We start from the raw sequence: 9,661 nt of genomic DNA on the forward strand, positions 1-9,661 counted from the left end.
CATACAATATCTTGGCATGATGTTTATTTCCTTCGGGGTAACTCACTGCCATCACATGATTGTGTATATGATTTTACCAACAATAACATAACCATCATTTTATTAAAAGCAATAACCATGGGCAATGAACGAGGTATGCAGTACAGACCCCCCCCCCCCCCCCCCAAAAAAAAAGAACAGAACCAAACCGATGGTGGCAGTGATGGTGGGTGGGGTCACATCTACGTACTAGTATGAACACCAGCATATCAGCATTAATGATCAACCTGACAATTAGATAAACAGGTACGAAATCTGTGATAGGAGAGATCCTGGCATCAACAGATGTTGGTGTCTTTATTAATGTTCAGTTTCTAACAGTCATGTTCAGAGAGTTTGGATATTGGCACAAGGCGTCTGTCCTTTCCAGGTGACATCCTTTACCCAGGGTTCCGAAAGCATCCAAGGCAGAGGAATGTGAATGACACCACATAAGCCCAGAGGAGATAAGACCTGTATCCTGTATTCAAAGGGTTCCTTTTATAACCCTAAACCAACACGCACCCTATCAGGTGCAACATGCTCAGATCTGGATTACAACATGTAGCCACTGTTGTACAAGGATGTAATGCTTACTTGTCCAACACTGCACCGTGGTCTTTCATTAAGAAGAACAATGTTGAGATGAGTTGAGATTAACATTGGCCTCATCAAACCTCTCCCAAACCTGGGAGACCACTGAAAGGTTGAGAGTCCATTGTAAGGCACATGGCTGCCCACAGTCTCTCCAGAGAATGTGAAACAGGAGAGAGATGTGTAATGACACCTCCCTCCCGGAAAGGAATCTTTCGGAGCGATATATAGGGCATGTGAAGCCGATCCTGCCATACATGCACTGGTTCCTGATTGTGATAAAAGAATAGAAACACACAACATAAAATGAAAAATAAATAAAAGATAATTTAATGTCAACTTTCTCATCTGTGTGTGTCACTGCAATGCATCTGTCCAAAAATGTAATTAATTGCTTATTTGAAGACAATTATCTTTTTCTAACCAAGTCTTGGATTGAAGCCCAGTTTAGCGTATAATGATTTATTTATAGTAGAGGACAATGTTTCTTTCTACTCAAGTATCTTACTGAAAGAACAGACCCTCGGTTTAGGTTAGTACGTTGGTTGGTAGGTAATGTATCCTAACACTTTTTTCATGTTCCATGTTATGACAGGGATATCTGAACACAATGTGCATGAAGGACAAAATGCTTCCTTAAAATGTAATCACAGTGTGGGAAAAAATGTAACATGGGCTCACAAAATAAATGGAAGTATTACAACAAATTTCACTGTTAAAGGTGACGTCCACAAAAAACACATTGCTGATCCAAAAAAACATTATGGCTCATTAGCAGACAGCTCATTGACCATAGTGAATGTAAAAGCCTCTGACTCTGGGACATACTTCTGCAATGGAGAACCAACAGTAGGTCTGACAGTGACATCAGACTCTAGGGAAAAACGTCCAAAAAACCACACAACAAAATGCAGAAAAAAAAACAGGAAGAGCTGATGCAGATGGCAAGATAATATCTGACGACCAGATCTATAATGTTATAAATGATAATGGGGCCAAGCCAGGAGCAGAGCGCAGCACTCAAGGTCAAAAAGAGTCAGTATACCACTTGGCTGGAGCTCCATAAATTAAAGGGGAGGCTGACTCTCCTAATGTCATGATTCAAATGCCACAAACTCAAAAGGTGGAAATTCAAAGCCAAGTGAGGGCACATACTGGCAGGATATGCACAAACCACAGAAAAATTCCATTGATGACTCTACATGTTCATTGGAAATTATTTGCAATATCCTCTTTTTATTATTGGTTGCTTTTTACATCCTGTAGCCTTGATGGGATTTGTTTGGCTAGATTCAAATATGAGGTACTAATATTAGTCCTCACTAAAACACCATGACAGAATCACCACAGTGCTTCACAGAATTAAAAGTGAATAAAAAGTATAATTTAGATGTTTTCCATAAAACGTTCTGCCACTGGTTGCTGCATGTTGCCTTCATTTGCCCTGTACTTTATCTTTTAAATATCTAACTGTATTCATTATTTTCTATTTCATATTTGTAATTCAGAAATTAGTGGCAAAATCAATTTTGATTTTATGTTGTAACACTTTTCCACCAGCGAAAAAAATATTTAGATGAGCATACACTTGTCTATAATGTCTTAATCTTCACAGTGCATCAAAGGAAAATCTTTACCATGAAGTTCAAGGAACTCTCAACAAACCTCAGAGATAGTATCGGGTCAAGGCACAGATCTGGGGAAAGTGATACAAAAATTGCCAAATTCTTGAAATTTAGAACCACCACGAAGTTTATGGAAGTAGCTAGCCAACAGGGGCCTTGGTCAATGGCCTCATTGCTTTCAAGTTTCCCTGCAGAGAAGGGAGAACCTTCCAGAAGGACAATAATCTCTGCAGGACTTCATCAATCAGACCTTTATTGTACAGTAGCCAGACAGTCCACACAACTGGGAAAAAGGCATAAGACAACACCGTCTGAAGTCTTCTGAGAGCTTGAGAAAACATATTCTGGTCTTATGATACCAAAATCTAACCATTAGGCCTGAATGCCAAGCGCTTCACCTGGCAAAACAAGGCAAAAAGCTGTGATTGCTGTCAAAGGCTATTGTATAAAGTGCTGAATGAAGGGTCTGAATACTTAATTATCTGAAATATTTACCTTTTCTATTTTCAATAAATTGGCACACATTTAAAAAAAAAAATTGCTTTGTCATTATTAAGTATTTTGCGTGGATTCATTTCAAAACATTTTAATCAATTATGGATTGTGTTTATAACACAACAAAATGTAAAGAAACTGAAGAGTTCGGATAAGCACAGTAGGTTCTACAGCAAGCTTTAAATGATTTTAACATGTGATTGTATACATACAATTTCTCAGTCAGTTGAGGACATGATTTCCCTGCAGTGAAAACTAAACATTTGTCATGGACAAATCAGCACCCAAGCTATTTGTGCTGATATGCAGGAGGTGCAAAAGCACCTCCTACACCCCGATAGTTACGCCACTGTGTACAACCATATCCATACACCCGCGCTACAGTATTAAACAGAAGTTCTAGACAGCGTGACCACAGTTCATAGTCAGACAGACACAACACAGACAATCTAAAAGCAGAAATGTTAATTTATGTCACCTTTCTCCTCTGCATGTGCCTCGGCAATCCTAACACTGGTAAGTGCATCTGTCCAAACATTTTATGTATTGCTTGTTTGAAGACAATTACCTTTTTCTAACCAAGTCTTGGTTTGAAGACAAATCTAGCATATAATGATTTATTAATAGTAGAGGACAATGTTTCATTCTACTCAAGTATCTTACTGAAAGAACCGACCCTTGGTTTAGGTTAGTACGTTGGTTGGTAGGTTATGTATCCTAACACTTTTTTCATGTTCCATGTTATGACAGGGATATCTGAACACAATGTGCATGAAGGAGAAACTGCTTCCTTAAAATGTAATCACAGTGTGGGAAAAAATGTAACATGGGCTCACAAAATAAATGGAAGTATTACAACAATTCTCTCTGTTAAAAATGGGGTTGACCAAGATAAAAAACACATTGCTGATCCAAAAAAACGTTATCACTCATTAGCAGACAGTTCATTGATCATAAAAGCATCTGACTCTGGGACATATTTCTGCAATGGAGAACCAACAGTATGTCTGACAGTGACATCAGACTCAGGGGGGAATATTACAAACAACCACATAGCAACATGTAGAAAAAATACAAAAACTCCTCAGGAAAGAAATGAAGACCAAGAGACCTCCACAGATGAAGAAAGCGAGGGTCAACAAACACCCACCGACCATTGGAAAGCACTGGTTGGTGTAGTAACTGTGTTTGGAGTGCTTCTGTCAATTTACATTTATATTTCAAAAAAAAAGAAAACAGGAAAAGCTAATGTCTGACGACCAGATCTATGATGTTATAAATGATAATGGGGCCAAGCCAGGAGCAGAGCCCAGCATTCAAGCTCAAAAAGAGTCAGTATACTACTTGGCTGGAGCTCCAGAAATTAAAGGGGAGGCCGACTGTCCTAATATTATGATTCAAATGCCACAAACTCAAAATATGGAAATTCAAAAGCCAACTGAGGGCACATACTGTTTGGCAGGATATGCACAAACCACAGAGAAATGATATTGATGACTCGGCATGTTCATCGGAAAGTATTTGCAATATTCTCTTTTTGTTATTGGTTGCTTTTTACATCCTGTAGCCTTGATGGGATTTGTTTGGCTAGATTCACATATGAGGTACTAATATTAGTCCTCACTAAAAAACCATGACAGAATCACCACAGTGCTTCACAGAAGACCGCAGACTGGCATTAAAGCACTTTGCAAACTCTGCTGACATAACGGCAACTATGTAAATAAAAAGTATAATTTAGAGGTTTTCCATGAAACCTTCTGCCACTGGTTACTGCTCCATGCTATTGTCTTTTGTGTACAATAATCTGTTCTGCTTGTTACCTTAATTTGCACTGTACTGTATCTTTTAAATATCTAACTGTATTAATAATTTTCTGTTTCATATTTGTAATTCATTTAGAACAATTTGTAGATTTTATTTTTGATGTTGGCATTATAGACTTTTGTATTGGTGGCAAAACCCCTATTAAATCCAGTTAGATTTTATATTGTAACTATTTTCCACCAGTGAAACATTTGATTAACTGGACATGATTCAGATGAGCATACACAGGCAAAAAGCTGTGATCGCTGCCAAAGGCTATTGTATAAGGTACTGAATGAAGGGTCTGAATACTTTAGTATCTGAAATATTTACCATTTCTATTTTCAATAAATGAATAAATACATATATATTTTTTGCTTTGTCATTATGACACTTTGTGCGTGGATTAATTTCCTATATTTTTTTTAGCAATTATGAATTGTGTCTATAACACAACAAAATATGAAGAAATCGAATAAGCACTGTAGATTCTACAGCAAGTTTTAATTATTTGAACATGTGATTGTATACATACAATTTCTCAGTCAGTTGAGGACCTTATTTTCCTGCAGTGAAAACTAAACATTTGTCATGGACAAATCAGCACCCAAGCTATTGTTACAGAATACCCAGTCTCGCAGCTGTGGAAGAATGTAACTCCTTTAGCCATAGGCCACTTGGTGGCCTCCCTGACTAGTGCTCTTCTCAGTCAGACACTCAGTTTTTGAGTTCTATTCAGGATTGATTCAGTTGTAACATTATCTCTCCAGTTCTTAATATCTCTACTGTGCTCCAGAGGATATTCAATCCATTGCAAATTTCATTTTTCTTACTCCTCATGGGTGCTTTTGAAGAACCTTACGCTCTGAATGTTCTTACACATCATTGGTGTAAGAATTTGTACTAAACAATTGTCGTAGCTGCATTTTCTTCATTCAACTTCATTAAACTACGTGACTTCTAAAGAAAATAGCTTGCACCATATTCCAGTTTATCAACAAGTGGATTTTCTATTTGAAATTGGCATTTAAAAAAAAAAAAAGGTATTGTGTGTAAATTAATGGCAAAAAAAGTAATTTAACACAACAAAATCTGGAGAAAATGAAAGTGTCTTACCACTCTTTAAAGGCACTGTTTATTAGACCAAGAATTCTATTCACAAAGTCATAGTTTTTCAATGTTATTTTATGAGTTGCATTCATGTTATACACACATTGTCTACGTACAGTGGGGAGAAGTATTTGATACACTGCCGATTTTTCAGGTTTTCCTACTTACAAAACATGTTGAGGTCTGTAATTTTAATCATAGGTACACTTCAACTGTGAGATACGGAATCTAACACAAACATCCAGAAAATCACATTGTATGATTTTTAAATAATTAATTAGCATTTTATTGCATGACATAAATATTTGATCACCTACCAACCAGTAAGAATTCCGGGTCTCACAAACCTGTTAGTTTTTCTTTAAGAAGCCCTCCTGTTCTCCACTCATTACCTGTATTAATTGCACCTGTTTGAACTCGTTACCTGTATAAAAGACACCTGTTGTGACAACTGCGACCTCTGCTGGTTCACCTCCCCCTGCAGCGGGCGGGCCCCAGCGGTCCACGTCACCGGCTTTCTGACACCACCGTCTCATTATACATTTCACCTGTGTCTCGTTTAATGCACCTGTTCCTCATCATCGCTGTTTCCCCCCGGTATATATGTTCCCTCTGCTCCCCCTGTCTTTGTGTGTGATTGTCTCTGACTACTAAAGAGCTGTACGACGCTTCGTCACCTGTATATACATATCTTGTATTGGTTCGTGAGGATACCATTAAAAAGATCCTTCCACCACGCCTTCTCCTGCTCCTCCTTGTCCATCCAAACCCCGAAGCCGTGACAGAATCACACACCAAGACGACAACAAGGATATGGAGCAACAAGGAGCCACAGGCGAGGCCGGTGTTGCGGAGGTGGTAAAAGTACATTCAACCTTGCTGGCCAGCCTAGGCGCCGCGATGGACACTGTGTTGAAAGCGGTGCAGCGCCTAGAGCTGAGCCAGTGGAACCCCGCAGCACCGGCCGTCTCTCCACCTCCCCAAGCCGCATCGCCCAGCATGGGAGCGATGCCCATTCCGCTGCCCAGGGCCTACGACGGGGCGGCGGACCGCTGCCAGGGTTTCCTGCTACAACTGGACATCGCGCTCCAGGCGATGCATCCTGCGCCGACCGAAGCCCAGAAGATCTCTTCACTCGTCTCCTGCCTGTCTGGGAAAGCCCTGGAGTGGGCCACCGCCGTTTGGAACATCGAGCAGCCCACCCAGGGCAGCTACGCCGAGTTCACCCGCCGCTTCCGAGTCGTGTTTGACCATCCTCACGAAGGGAGAGAGGCGGGTGAACGACTGTTCCACTTACGGCAGGAGACGAGATCGGCGCAGGAGTTCGCTCTGGAGTTCCGGACCCTGGCAGCGGGATCGGGGTGGAACGAGCGGGCTCAGATCTACCACTACCGGTGTAGCCTTCGCGAGGACGTCCGGAGGGAGCTGGCTTGTCGAGACGTGTCCCTCTCCTTTGACCAACTGGCGGACATGTCCATCCGTCTCGACAACCTGCTAGCTGCCCGAGGACGTCCCGGAAGAGGCCCGCCCGTTCCACCCTGCCAACCAGACGCCGCCGTCCCCATGGACCTGGGGGCGGCTGCGCTGTCGGGCAGGTGTAGGGGAGGAGAGGTGCGGAGTGCCTCCAAGAGGAAACGAGGCCGTACAACCACGCCGCACCGCACCTCCCTCCCCGAGTCAAGAGGTGACAGGCAGGGCACTTCCGCATCACCCCAGGTAGCACATGCACATTCGCCACTAACCTCTTCCCTCTCTATGTGCACTGTCCCTGTTAGGTTCCCCGGCTTTCCGCTGCTTTCCCGGTGTAAGGCGCTGGTAGACTCAGGCGCAGCCGGAAATTTCATGGATAGGTCTTTTGCCCTGCGGTCACGCATACCCCTTCAGGCCCTCGACACCCCCCTGCCCGTGAGAGCTCTAGACAGCCGGCCACTAGGGTCAGGTCTGGTCACGAGTTGCACTATTCCCCTCCTCCTGGTTACCGACAACCGACACAGTGAAACCATATCTTTTCACATAATCGACTCACCCACGTTCCCAGTTGTTTTAGGTTTCCCCTGGTTATCCCTACATGACCCCGTCATCTCCTGGTCTAGTCGACGTCTGTCGGGGTGGTCGCGGAAGTGCCAGGGTAGGTGTTTGGGTGTTTCCGTTGGCTCGACCTCGGTGGAGAGTCCAGACAGTGCGCCCGCCGTGCCCATTCCCCCCGAATACAGGGACTTGGCTACGGTTTTCTCCAAAGCCAAGGCTGCTGTGTTGCCACCACACCGGCTGGGGGATTGTGCGATAGACCTCGTTGACGGAGCCGCACTCCCGAAGGGTCACGTGTATCCACTGTCCCGCACCGAAACGGAGACTATGAACGCCTACGTTAAGGAAGCGTTGGAACAGGGCTACATCAGGCCCTCCAAGTCACAGGTCTCCTCGAGTTTCTTTTTTGTGAAAAAGAAGGACGGTGGTTTGCGCCCGTGCATCGATTACCGGGCGCTGAACAAGATCACCATTCCGTTCCGCTACCCTCTCCCTTTGATCTCTGCGGAGGTGGAGAGGATGCACGGGGCCCGCTTTTTCACTAAATTAGACCTCAGGAGTGCCTATAACCTGGTGCGTATCCGGGAAGGAGACGAGTGGAAAACCGCTTTTAGTACCACGTCTGGCCATTACGAGTATTTAGTGATGCCGTACGGGTTGATGAATGCTCCTTCAGTCTTCCAGTCCTTCGTCAACGACGTATTCCGGGACTTGTTGTGCGAAGGAGTGGTAGTGTATATTGATGACATCTTGATATTCACTGCCACCCGCGCTAAACATGTCTCGTTAGTGCGCAGAGTGCTGGCTCGACTGCTGGAGCATGACCTGTACGTGAAAGCCGAGAAGTGTCTGTTTTTCCAGTCGTCTGTGTCCTTCCTGGGATATCGCTTTTCCAGCACAGGTGTGGCTATGGAGGAGCCTCACATTGACGCCGTGCGTAATTGGCCGACCCCATCCACGGTTAAGGACGTGCAACGTTTCTTAGGCTTCTCTAATTACTACAGGAGGTTTATCCGGGGCTTTAGCCAGGTCGCGGCTCCGATCACCTCCCTTCTGAAGGGGGGGGCGACCCGGTTGCGGTGGACCGTGGACGCGGAGCGGGCGTTTGTGGAACTGAAACACCGTTTCACCACCGCTCCGGTCCTGGCCCATCCCGACCCGTCGCTCCAGTTCATCGTGGAGGTGGACGCGTCCGATTGTGGGCTCGGTGCCATCCTCTCCCAACGGACGGGGTGTCGTAACACGCTCCGTCCCTGTGCCTTCTTCTCCCAGAAGCTCAGTGCGGCGGAGCGGAACTACGACATTGGTGATCGTGAGCTGCTGGCCGTGGTTCGAGCGCTGTCGGCGTGGAGGCACTGGTTAGAGGGGGCTAAACACCCTTTCCTCGTCTGGACTGACCACCGGAACCTGGAGTACATGCGGGCAGCGAGGAGGCTGACCCCTCGCCAGGCAAGGTGGGCTATGTTCTTCACCCGGTTTGTGTTTACTCTCACCTACAGGCCGGGGAGTAAGAACGTCGGGGCTGACGCGCTGTCCCGCCAGCATGACACGGAGGAGAGGCCAGTGGATGATGCTCCCGTGCTCCCGGAGTCATGCATCGTGGCACCGGTGGTATGGGAACTGGACGCGGACATCGCCGGAGCGCAGCGCGACGAGCCCTCTCCGCCCACATGCCCTGAGGGCCGTACGTATGTGCCGGCGTCTGTCCGCGACCGCCTCATCTACTGGGCGCATACATCTCCCTCCTCCGGTCATCCTGGCATCGGGCCAACAGTGCGCGCCCTGGCCGGTAAGTACTGGTGGCCCACTTTAGCCAAGGACGTGAGGGTATACGTCTCTTCCTGCTCGGTGTGTGCCCAGAGTAAGGCACCCCGGCACCTACCTGTGGGCAAGTTGCACCCCTTGCCCATTCCACAACGACCATGGTCCCACATTTCTGTTGATTTCTTGACGGATCTCCCCCCTTCCCAGGGCCATACCACCAT

Source organism: Esox lucius, chromosome 9 (genome assembly GCF_011004845.1).
Source record: "Esox lucius isolate fEsoLuc1 chromosome 9, fEsoLuc1.pri, whole genome shotgun sequence".
Lineage (NCBI taxonomy): Eukaryota > Metazoa > Chordata > Actinopteri > Esociformes > Esocidae > Esox > Esox lucius.